At 33.0% G+C, this 13,663-nt stretch overlaps 1 non-coding gene and 1 pseudogene across 1 annotated transcript; one reads left to right on the top strand and one right to left on the bottom strand.

The window, feature by feature from the left end:
• Nucleotides 1-426: 426 nt before the first annotated feature.
• On the bottom strand, nt 427-9,936 carry LOC140619918 (DDB1- and CUL4-associated factor 13-like; annotated as a pseudogene).
• LOC140620456 (U6 spliceosomal RNA) lies at nt 2,670-2,777 on the top strand. Its single transcript, XR_012020241.1, has one exon. It is a non-coding gene; the product is annotated as a U6 spliceosomal RNA (small nuclear RNA).
• Nucleotides 9,937-13,663: the final 3,727 nt, after the last annotated feature.

The raw sequence follows: 13,663 nt of genomic DNA, 5'->3' as shown, positions 1-13,663 counted from the left end.
AAAATCTATTGAATTGAAAAAAATTCTGACATAATTCTTCCACATGTTATGGATAATCATAGGAAGAATCATTGCAATAATTATCCCAAGTAATACTAAAGTTAACAAAAGAGATGTTTGGGCTTAAATGTAAATCCAAACGTATAGTATATCTACAATAATAGATCAGAGTGAAGGTATATCTGCATTTTCTAACAGTAAAAGTAGGTTAGATTGACAAATGCTGTATTCCTCAATGAAATAAGAAAGCAGATCATGGATAAAATGTTGGATATCAACTAAGCTACTTTTCAGGTTAATTTTTTAGGGTAGCGTTCTATACATGTAACTCAACTTATTTTCTAGAGCGAGTATTTTTATTTGCTAAGTTTGCAAATAAAAATGTAATAAATAATTATATGTCAGGATTGGTGGGAATACCAAGTATTAGTTCACAACTGTCACTAAGTACTACTTCTTTTCTGACACAATCTGAACAGATCCAGGCTTGCGGTGTTTGAGATGATTCACTTCCTTTCGTTGACAGGCTTCTTTCATGATGTGCTGTTCCTGGATATGGCTGTAGATAGATTTTGATAGAAATTGGTGACAAGCAAGGCACTTTATATGCGAATGATGCTGAAATTTCTCTTTCGACTTCTGGTTGTAATCTTGGCTGCTTTTTCTTGTTATGTAAGCATACCCAATATTCAGAACCATTAGCTTTCTACAGACAAATGTTCATTTCATCAGATCCACATGTAATATATTTGCTGTTAGAAGTCCATTTTACACAGATAACATGTTGCATTCTTTTTGTGTGATAGATTTCCCTGATTCTATTTTTGTCCACAGGAAAGTTTCAAATAGATTTATCAAAACTGGCAGACACAAACTCTTTCCTATTGGGAGAGTAATGTACATCAAGCACTACAGATATGTGATCCTTATGTACCACTGCAGGAGTGTTCAGTGCATACATATCAAAAGTATATAAGTTGTAATCTTCATTTGCTGCAGTAAGAATTAAAGCTTCCATAGGATTCCAACAGATCATATTCGTTCTTATCTCTAAGATGATCTTTTTCAGAGGAATACCTTACCTCATATCATAAAGCACTGTATTCCTGTTGGAAGTACTATTCCCCAAGAGAAATGTTTCAATTGGATTAAATTTAACACTAGTTATACTGTCGAACCCCCAGGTCATTGAATATGTAGGATTGGCTCTTTGTTTATCCCAAATGTCTACTTGTTGTCCACATGTTGCAAAAACAGCTTCTTTCAGCGATGATCAATTCCTGTATATACTCTCTTTTCTAATATTTATGCAATGGCTGGTTCCTCCCTTTCCATAACCTGGTCTATTCATTTTCCACTACTTCACGGTTTTGTCATCACCAACAGTAAAATAAAAGAAGTCCCACATAAAAGAGTACATATTCCTTCTATAAAACCCTCATGTGTTTGTATTGTACAGATACATTTTCATTTGTCAAGTTCCAAATTCTAACCTCTCCATCACATGCCCCAGAAAGGATAGTAGCCAGCCTCTTTGGATGCTTTGCCAAGCATTGACTTCATCTTGGTGACCATCCAGGGAAGCGAGGAATGGTTTTGCAAATACCTGTTCCAGTTTGGGAGTGTTTAAAGCTCTTACGTATTTTTATGGGACCTTAAAAGAATGTAAGGTAGAATCACAGTTTCTTGGAACTGGTGATATAGATCCAAGTCTTCCTTCCTGCCTTCCTGAAAGGTCTGAATCCTCAATCAGTTCCTTTTCTGGTTCCCATAGTTTTCCATTAATCTTTACAGTTGGCATGGAAGTACTAAAAAAAGAAACCTCAGAAAATTTCCTGGGTTCCAAACATAGTCCTCCTTGCTTACACCAAACCACCAGTCAATTTCCCTTGGTAATTGGGATCCATCAGTGTGTTTCTTATAGGAATTTATATAATAGTGCCAGTGTGTTGTAGTTATTGAAATATGTTATTTGGTAGTTGTTGCATGAATCGATTTGGGAATCTGAAAGACAGTGCAGGTTTAGATATGTGCTACCACTCTTGAAAGAATTCAAAACTGGACTCAGCAAAACTGATCCATTAAATTTGGAATATTCATGCTATGAAAACTAAACTTGATTAGGGTTTGAATAGGGTTTGACCTAATTCATACTCTCCAGATTTTAGATGTGAAAAGGTTAACACTGAAGAGTACAAAATATGGATTATTAAATCCAAGAAGTTCATATTTTGATAAAGGAAATATGCTCATATATACTATGTATTTATAACAGATATATGTAACAGATATAACATGTATCAGATATGTTACAGATATATAACATATATATCCTACTAAATATCATATATATATACATATGTATATGTATATATATATAACAGATATGTATTCTACTAAATAGCATGCTGGCAAAGTAGTATAGCCTACATAAGTCAGTTGTCTCAAAAGTTGTTACTATGCACCCCATCAGTAAAACATTTTTGAGAATATTCTTCTACCCAGTTTTCCAAGGGCTAGAAATTACTCCCTTTGTTTCTCTGTTTACCTCTATAACACAGTAATAAAATACAAGCATTACTTAATACCAAGTGAGTGGTGGTGTGATCTTGAGCAAGTCATGGATCTTTCTTAGTCATGTCTTCGTCTGTAAATTTCTTTCGTAATTTGTGCTCGCTTCGGCAGCACATATACTAAAATTGGAACGATACAGAGAAGATTAGCATGGCCCCTGCACAAGGATGACACACAATTTCTTTCATAATTTGATTTATCTTTTTCAGTGGTAAGATTTTGTAACTCTTTCAGTTATTGTTAGAATATGGTGTTATATTTATTAGGTTGTTTTTGAAAGACAAAGACAGTATATGGATCAGAACAGGTACTGCTGTGTATACATTATGCCTCAACAGTATGAAATACTAAACTGAAATAAAAGGGAGATTTCTTATAACCTAATTCCAACTTGCAATATGAATGAGTGAATATGCTTCTCTTTAGGGACACATATTACCTCTTTAACCCATGATAATGAAGCTATCATGAGATTTTTCACCTGAGTCCCAAGAGCTCAGAGCAGCAAGGATAGTGATAATGCCCCATTAGACCTGGTCTGTTTGTCTTTCATCCTAAATTTGCAAAAGAATGGGGCGGGTAAGAGACTGAAATAGAATGGCTGAGGCTAAATATGGAGAGGTCTCAAAGATACTGATTAGCCAGGAAAGGATTAATAATCAGAGTAACCATAATAAAGTTAGCTCAGGACATGAGTAATAGTGTGCAAAGCTAAAGAGTATCTGTGCCTGCATCTAGGCAGTAGATTTAGAAAATTTTGTTTATTTTATTATTATGGAATAGAGTGCTTAAAATTAAAATGTTAGATCGCCAAATCTAAGGGGAGGATGCTGGAATGAGGAACAGTATGACATTTGATAACAGGGCAGGGTGTTTAAGTGGGAAGCAGCACTGGTGGCTTTATAATTTGCTGTTTCATTTCTGTGTTTGGCTTCTGCTGCAACCAGCTGGCATGAAGGATCTCTCTGGTGTTTTGAATCAAGAAGGGAATAAAACACACTCAAGCTTCACTACAGATAACCTGGACACATTTTGAATTTGGTTCATGGCAAGAAAAATGTGTACTTTGGATTTATTTTTTTATTTATTTATTTTTGGATTTATTTTTTAATAGTGTTGGTATGTTGGCTGTTTTGATGTCCTTTATGGCTTGAGAATTTATTTGTACAGTAGTGCCTAGATTTAAGAAAGGCAATATATACCTACAGAAGGAAATTTTTACCTTGAAAATTCACCTGAAACAATTGGCATCTATGAACAATGGCTGCTTAATGAGAAAATATCTATTGACAAGTAATAGAAATTGTTGAATTTGATTGTAGGATTAAGCAGTAGTTATTTTTCTCTTAGCCTCACCTTGGTCTGTTTAGATTAGATTTGTTACTGGATTTAGTCATTGTTATACAATTGTGAAAAAAAAGGAAAATATTTTATGCCCTTTGTCTTTGATCTCTGCGTTTTATTTACATTTTCTAAGAATGTGTAATGCGTAACATATATGTGTGTGTATTATATATACACATATATATACATACATAAATGTACTCTTACATAGAATATTCTATTATTTTTATATATTAATTTAATATATAACTACCCCCCAGAACAAGATATACAAAATTATTAGAAGCTTCCCTTATACTCATCTAGCAACCATGCTCCTCCCACATCCCCCAAAAGAACAGCTATTAGGACTTCTATCACACAGATTGTTTTGCCTATTGGGGGCATTTGTATAAATGTAATTATACAGTATTTTTATGTATATGTCTGTTTTCTTCCACTCATTGCTATGTCTGTGAGACTATCTATGTTGTTGCTTGTAGAAATAGATTTCTTATGTTTTTGCCATGAAATACTCCATTTAGAATACCAGTATTCTAAAATTATATTAATTCTTCTCTTCATGGATATTTAGGTTGTTTCCAGTATTTCACTATATCAGATAATGGTATTGTTAATTTTTAAACATCTTTCAGTGCACATATATATTCAAATTTTCAATATCCAATAGTGTATTTGTTGTGTCATGAGATATTAGCATGTTTTGCTTTAGGAGATAAACTGCTAGACAGCTATCCAAAAGCATTGTACTTATTCATATTCTCACTGACCATACTTGCCCCCAGCATTTCTGGCAGATAGATAGTGGTGTCCTTGTGTGTGTGTGTGTGTGTGTGTGTGTGTTTTATGTAATCTTTTTTAAGACTTTAATTTGTTTAGAGCAGTTTTAGGTTCACAATGAACCAAGAGGAAGGTACAGATTTCCCATAGGCCCTCTTTCCCATTTATGCATGCTCCCTCCCCCATTATCAACATTTCTCACCAGTGGTACCTTTATTAGGAGCAAAAACTGCACTGACACATCATAATCACCCAAAGGCCATAATTTACAGTAAGGTTTACTTTTCCTGTTGTATATTCTGTGGCTTAGACAAATATGTAAGGACATGGATCCATCATTATAATATGATACAGGATATTTTCACTGCCCTGAAAATCCTCAGTGACCTATTTATCCTATCCCCTGCCCACAGTGATCCAATTATTTATACCATTTCCACAATTGTTTCTTTCCAGAATGTCATATAGTTGGAATCCTAGAGTATGTGGCTTCTTTCACTTAACAATATTCATTTAAGTTTCTTCCATGTCTGTTCATGGCTTGATAGCTCATTTCTTATTAGAATTGAATAATATTCTGTTGTTTATAATCTAGAATACTATAATTCTATTGTTTTACAGTTTATTAATTCATTCACCTACTGGGGACATATTGGTTGCTTTCAAATTTTGGCAGTTCTGGATAAAGCTGCTGTAAACATCTGTGTGCAGGGGCAGCACGGGTGGCTCAGCAGTTTAGCACCTGCCTTTGGCCCAGGGTGTGATCCTGGAGTCCCAGGATTGAGTCCCACGTCAGTCTTCCTGCATGGAGCCTGCTTCTCCCTCTGCCTGTGTCTCTGCCTCTCTCTCTCTCTGTCTCTGTCTCTCTCTCTCTCTCTCTCTGTGTCTCATAAATAAATAAATAAGATCTTTAAAAAAAATCTGTGTGCAGGTTTTTTGTGTAGACATATGTTCTCAACCTTTGGGTAATTCCCAAGGAGAGTGACTACTTCATCATATGATAAGAATATATTAGTTTTGTATAGTCACCAAACTGTCTTCTAAAGTGTTGTCTGTACCATTTTGCATTTTCACCAACAATGAATAAAAGTTCCCATTGCTCCACATTCTTGCCAACATTTGGTGTTGTCAGTGTTCTATATTTTGTCCCTTCCAATAACTATGTAGTGATATCTCCCTATTATTTTAATTTGTACTTTTTTGGTGTCATATGATGTAGAACATCTTTTCATATGCTTACTTACTCTCTGCATATCTTTTTTGGGGAAGTGTCTGTTTAGATCATTGGCCCATTTTTAAATCAGTAGTTCATTTTCTTATTGTTGAGTTTTAAGAATTCTTTGTATATTTGGGGGATGCCTGGGTGGCTCAGTTGGTTAAGTGTATGACTCTTGATTTCAGCTCAGGTCATGATCTTGAGGTCCTGGAATCAAGCTCTGCATTGGGCTCTGTGCTCCATACTGAGTCTGCTTGGGGATTCTCTCTCTCCCTCTGCTCCTCCCCACACTGCTTGTGCTCTCTCTCTCTCCCCCTCTCTCTAATAAATCTTGAGAAAATAAGAGCTCTTTGTACATTTTGGATAACAGCCCTTTATCAGATGAGTCTTTGCAAATATTTTCTCCCAGTCTGTAGCTTATACCCTTATTCTCTTGACATGGCCTTTCACAGAAATTTCAATTTTAATGAAATCCAGCTTATTGATTATTGATTATTTATTTCATGGATTGTGCCTTTGGTGTTGTATCTAAAAAGTCATCATCATATCTAAGGTCATCTAGGTGTTCTCCTATGTTATCTTCTAGTTTTATAGTTTTGAATTTTTTCCAGTTTGAATTAATTTTTGTGAAGGGCATAAAGTCAGTCTAAATTATCTAGATTCATTTTTTATGAATCAAGATTCATTATTCATCAAGAAGTGTATGTCTAGTTGTTCCATAGCATTTATTGAAAAGATTATCTTCTATCTAATTTATTGCCTTTGCTCCTTTGCCAAAAATCAACTGACTGTGTTTGCATGGGTTTATTTCTGGTTTTGCTATTCAGTTCCATTGATCTACTTCTCTATTCTTTCATTAATATCACATTGTCTTGATTACTGTAGTTTTACAGTAAGTCTCAGTCAGGTACTGTGAGTCCCCAGATTTGTTCTTCAGTATTATACTGTTGATTCTGATTCTTTTGCTTCTCCATCTAAACGTTAGAATCAGTTTGTCAATATCCACAAAATATTTTGCTGAGATTTTGATTGAATTTTATTGAACCTATAGATCAAGTTGGAAAGAACGATATGTTGACAACACTGAATCCTATTTATGAACATGGAATACCTCTCTATTTATTTAGTTCTTATTTTATTTCATTCATCAGGAATTTATACTTTTCCTCATGTACATATTAGACAAATCTGTCACACAGTAGATTTAATTTGTATGTATTTGATGACTAATAGTACTGATCACTTTTAAACAATGGTTTATTAGCCATTTAGGTGGCCTTTTTGTGATATGCCTTTCCAAATCTTTTGCCTACTTTTTTTCTATGGGGTCATCTATCTATGTTTCTTGAGCTGTAGAAGTTTTTTTATATAGTTTTTTTTATTTTTCCTAAGTATTATATATATAATGTATATGTATATAAATATACATGTTTTTTTCTCATTCTGCCTTGTAAATTGTCTTCATAGAATATTTTGATAAATAGGAGCTGTTAATTTCTATGAGGCACAAATTATTAGTGTTATCTTTGGCTAGTGCCTTTTGTTTCCTCATTAAGAAAGCTACAATTTTGGTCATGAAAACATTCACGTATATTATTGCCTACAACCTTTATTGTTTTGTAGTTCACATTTAGATTACACTTCATCTGGAATCAATTTTGGTGTATTCAGGACATAAAGATTAAGATTTATTAACATAATTTTTCCTTACTGCAATGCAATGTCACCCTTAACATAAGTTTATGGCTGTTTATATGATGCTTTATTATATATGCCATTGGCCAGATTTTCTATTCTTGTGTCAATATCATAATGTCTTATTATGATTTCTTGTTAAGCTTTGATATATAGTAATGTAAATACTCTGACTTTATTTTCATTCAAGATTGCCTTGCTTCATCTTGATGTTTTTGTATTTTCATTTGAATTTTAAAATAAACTTATCAGTGTCTATAAAAATGAAATTATGGCTTTAATTGGGATTGAATTGAATCAATTTAATTAATCTATCTAATTTGGGAAAGAATTGACATATTTACAATCTTTAGTAAATTCTTTCATTTATTTACCTCTCCTTTAATTTTTCTAAGTAATATTTTGTAATTTTATGTGCAAAGGTTTTGCACAATTTTTATTAGATAAATATATATGAATTTTATGTTTGATGCAAAAATTAATGCTTTCTTTTAAAATTTTTATTTTCTAATTGTTTTTTTAATCCAACAGTCATGCTAAATTTACTTACTGATTCTAACACTTTATGAATGCTTCTGGATATTCTGTGTACACAATAATGCCATTTGCAAACAGTGTCCATTTATTTATTCTTTTCTAAACTTTTAATTTTTATTTCTGTTGATAATATTATTGCACAGGCCAGTGCATTCAGTGCACGGTTGAATAAAAGTGATGATATCAGACTTTTTTGTTCTCAGTCTTGATGGGAAATTTTTTATATGTCTTAACTAAATATAATGTATGCTGTAGACATTTGTAGATACCCTTTACCAGATTAAGAAGATTCTCCTCTATTTCTAGTTTGCTTAAAGTTTTTATCATGAAAGAATATTGACTTTTATCAGAAGCTTTTTTTGGTTTATTGATATAATTATACCATTTCCCCCCTTTATTCTGTCAGTGTGTTGAATTAAATTGATTGCTTTTTGAATATTAAACTGCTGTTCAGATCTAAAATAAATCTACATAATGTTATGTTATCTGTTTTATAAAAGTTTGATTATTCACATTCCATTTAGAGATTTTCAACTATGTTTTCCAAAAAAATTTGTCAGTAATTTTCCTTTTTCATTATGTCCTTTTAAAATTTTAGAGTAAAGTCTATGTTAATCCCATAAGGTGAGCTGGAGACTGTGCCTTGTTTTGCTCTTCTGTAAAAGTGTTCTGAAGAATTATTATCTCTTCCTAAATGTGTGGAAGAATAGCTAATAGTGAAGCTATCTGGTCCAGATTTAAAATGTGATTTTTTTTTAGTATGAAAAATTTAATAACATATTCAGTTGCTTTACTAAATAATGGGATAATTTGAACTTCTATTTTGTTTTTTTTCCTGTCAATTTTAACATATTTTATTATTTCCCCCACCCTGGGGAATTTTTTTCCATTTCATTTAAGTTAAAGAAAAAATGACTTAGAACCACATTTCATGATACAAAGCAAAACATTTTATAAATTTCATCAGTTACATCAAATATATTAAATATTTTAATACTAGTAGGATATATTTCCAATAGGTAAACCTTAATTGTCTTTATTTCTCAATAAGATATTAGATTAATTAAAATAAGAATATGTTTTTTTAAAGATTTTATTTATTTATTCATGAGAGACACACAGAGAGAGGCAGAGACATAGGCAGAAGGCGAAGCAGGCTCCTTGCAGGAAGCTGGATATGGGTCTTGATCCCTAGACTCTGGGATCATGGGCTGAGCCAAAGGCAAATGCTCAACCGCTGAGCTACCCAGGCACCCCAAGAATATGTTTTTGATAAACATTACTGGTAACCCATGTCTTCCACATTTCAAAAAACATAGAAGCTATGTAGTTCCAACAAAGCCCTGTATTTGTGCTGGCTATTGATGGTTTTAAGAGTTATCTTCTATTTTCTTGATCATACTTCTTTTTAAGCTTAAAGTACTTGCTACTGTAAATGACTTCCTAACAATTCCAAATTAATTATTTAGAAAATTTATGTCTCCTTTGTCTACCAATATTTCATAAAATATACTCTATCTTGCTTCTACTGTAACCACTGTCCAGAGTTTCACTTAGTTTTTATTACATGTGCATTTATTTTTTCTCAAACATTTAGATTAAAAAACCCACAAAGATGATAAATTTGGTCTCAATTTTTCAGAGAATTAATACAGGTTCCAGTCCCTCCAGAAATATCACCTAGGTTGTAAAATGCCCTCAGTACTATTTACCTTTCTCTCCTTAGAAATGGGTTCAGAGTAGAGCAAACCACAGGTAAACTCATAGGGTTTCAGTGGTGATGGTGACATGAGGTGAGGAATAGTAAGGGCAACGTTCAGGATCTAGGTCAAGAATATTAGTGAAGGCCCCACCAATTCAAATTTAGGGCAACTTGTAAGAAGTCCAGAGGCAAGGACTACACAGGCTGTCTTTAATAAGGAGTTTGGTTACACAAGCTCTGGGTCAGCTCCCATTCTTTGTGGCTATCCAGGCAGGCCATCTCACCTATTTAGCGTGGCCGGGTAGACCAAGGAAAGCACCAACAACTGGGTGCTTTTCATTGCTAATCCTGGCCTTGACTCACTCTGTGACCTCTCTTGGTGTGTTTCTTCAGCTGGAAAGTGAAGATAATAATAATGAGCTATTTAACAAGGGGTGTTGTGTGGATTAACAGTTAATAGCATGTTTCACAAGACAAGGCAGCATTGAGTTTGTAAATACTAATAGAAAGTTTCTCCACACTACAAAGTAAATTAGTGCTTCTCTTGAAGAAAACCCAATATGCCAGAACATGAACATACAAAGCAGTTGAAATAAGGTGAATTTTTACTTAACAGAAGTAACTTCATTTTCTTAAAGAATACTTCAGTTTTCCTTTTGATATTTGTTTCATCCTTGTGCATTGAAAAACTTTTATAAAATTTATCCATACCTATTCTATTGCATTAGTGTTTTCTACTTAAAATACATTTTTGATGTGATTGAATACATTTTTTTCTCAAAAATTCAACTAAAAATAAATATCATATAGCTTCCTCACACACACACACACACACACACATATCTATCTATCTATCATCTATCTATATACACACAGGAAGTCAATTTCATGTATATAAGCTTTTTTGTTACTTCTATTGTTTCATCATGAAGGATTCTTGTATGACTTGGGGGAAATTGTATTAGACTTAATGAATTTGAATTGATACGTAGCTTGCTTTCTGGGATGCTAATATATCACATCAAATAATCTATCTCCAGTAGCTTAGTATCTTAATGCTATTTGCAGGCAAAATTAAACATGCTCACTAAATTAATTCTCCATACAATGTATTTCATTTACTTTCTTTTTATTTGCTTTGCTATTCACAAAGAAGAAAAAAGTTACATATATAAATGTAAAAGAACTATGAGCTTACTAAAAGAAAATTTAAAAATGATAATTTCTAACCACTAAAAAGTACTTATTGAATTCTGGGATTATTGTTGATATTACTAAGACAAGGTCAAATGCAAAGACTAAAAAAATTATACTGGTAGAGGAAACTTCAAATAGAAAAACTAAACCCCATGTTTAGTAAGTATTGCTAAAATAATTTAGAAAATAAAAAGGAGTGACTAGGCATTTAGTTGAGATTTTTGTCCAGGCTATGACTTAAATGTTGTCTTATAGTACTATTAATAGTTGTTGTCACTCTATAAATTTATGGATATTTTAATGGGAAATTGAGAGGATTTCTATAATACACATCTTTTATATCTGCAAATAATGTACTTCTGACCTCATTAATTCACTTAATATTTGTAAGTTTCTTGAGTGATATGAAGAGTATATATATAACTCGTTTCTATAGAAGGAAAATGAAACTCTGACAGTTCAGTTATTCAACTTTTTATTTTTTCCAAAAGATATTTATGAGACCTTACCCATAGTCATACAACTAGTTAAAATTATACAAAATTTATCTTTGAAATGTCAATGAAGTCCCCCTAACTATGCAATATTGCTTCCATTTTTTTACCATATAATCTTTTTTTAAAGATTATTTACTTATTTATTCATGAGAGACAGAGAGAAAGAGACAGAGACAGAGACACAGGCAGAGGGAGAAGCAGGCTCCATGCAAGGAGCCTGACATGGGACTTGATCCGGGTCTCCAGGATCAGGCTCTGGACTGAAGGTGGCACTAAACCGCTGAGCCACCCGGGCTGACCCCATATAGATTATCTTTGCTCAATTTTCAATCCTTTTGTTCTACTTCTAACCTTTTTCTACCACCTAACTATATACATATACATATACACATATTTATATATATATGTAGAGAGAGAGACAGAAAAAGGGGAGGGAAAGGAGAGAAAAAAGAGAAGAGAGAATTGCTTAATTTGAGGTAGTATAGAACTTACTTGCTTATTTTTTGTCTGTTCATTAAAATGCCCCACCTAAAATTAGATATCAATTTTCAAAAAACAACATAAATGAAGATAAACCATAAAACTATAGGAAATCTATACTACTTTAATCATATAAATGATTAGCCTTTGCAAATAGAAAAATCTTAGGATCAGGCCTTTGTAGAAAACGTCGTACCAGAGCCTATATCTACCAGAAATATAATTTTGAAGTTCATTTCTGCTGTAACGTAATTCTTAAACTTTGACTAAAAGTAATGGTTCACACTGTTAGATATTAAGCACAACAGAAAAGACCTGGTTTTATTCACAACTGTTCTGCTCCACTACCTATCCGAGTCTAGTATTTTCAACATTATTTTGGCATGAGTATATATATATATATATATGAGGGCCTTCCTCAAGAATCACCACACAAATTTCAACATTCTGATGCTGGGCATAGATGGTTGCGGACCATATTCTCTTTAAAAATTGAAGTAAAGTCCCTGACATAAAATAATTTTCGGCCCAAAATGTTGATAATGCCAAAGTTAATAGTTGATAAATTCTCATTAAGAGTGAAAGAGATACCAATACTACTATCATTTAATGACTTTAAAAAAATAACATGTTCTTTCATGAGTAAAACATATTTCTAGGTAATCTGATTATCTAATTTTTCTGTTAGTGCCTGTTATAACTACAGTTGTGGCATAGATATTTGAGGTGGTTTCAGTTATAAGGTCATAAGGAGACAAATGACATATTTTGTTATCTTTAATCTGTGGTCATTTTGTGCTTTGGTTTGACAATTGACATGATTGAAGTACTATGGAATTAGGTGGCATGTAATCTAGTACAATATCACCTCAAGAAGATCAGTTACACATATCATAAGGTCTCCCACACTTACCAGCGTGGCAGTGTTGCAAACATTACTCTTTATGATTTAATTACATCTATAAAATGAATATAATCACTCACTCATAGAATTCCTGAGTATTAGAGATAATAAAGAACAGGGATCCCTGGGTGGTGCAGCGGTTTAGCGCCTGCCTTTGGCCCAGGGCGCGATCCTGGAGACCCGGGATCGAATCCCACGTCGGGCTCCGGGTGCATGGAGCCTGCTTCTCCCTCTGCCTATGTCTCACCTCTCTCTCTCTCTCTCTCTCTCTCTCTGTGTGACTATCATAAATAAATAAAAATTAGAAAAAAAGAACAAAGTTCACTAACATACAGCAATCTCCTAAAATATAATTGCATTATTATTCACTATATAAGTTCCCTTAACCTGTTCTTAGAATATTACCTGCAGTTTACTCAGATTTCACCAGATGTTAATGCTGTTTTATGATGATACACAAAATTTCAGGAAAAACTGATAGGAACTATCAAAACTACTGATATAACAATCTAATATTTTAAAAACCTAAATTGTGGCACCAAAATAAACATCATATTGTGCTCCATAAGAAAGTCATATAAAATTTAAAATCATTATGTTTTCTGTTACTTTGATGAGTAGTATATGCCTGTTCCATTATATACTGGGTTCCTAAGGTCCATGTGCCTATAGTTGATGAAACTTGAGCTCTAGGTGACACTCTTGTATCTTTGAGTAAATGAACACAATTACACTTT

The sequence above is a fragment of the Canis lupus genome, chromosome 28 (assembly GCF_048164855.1).
Source record: "Canis lupus baileyi chromosome 28, mCanLup2.hap1, whole genome shotgun sequence".
NCBI classification, from domain to species: domain Eukaryota; kingdom Metazoa; phylum Chordata; class Mammalia; order Carnivora; family Canidae; genus Canis; species Canis lupus.
This window is presented reverse-complemented; position numbering and strand designations above follow the sequence as displayed.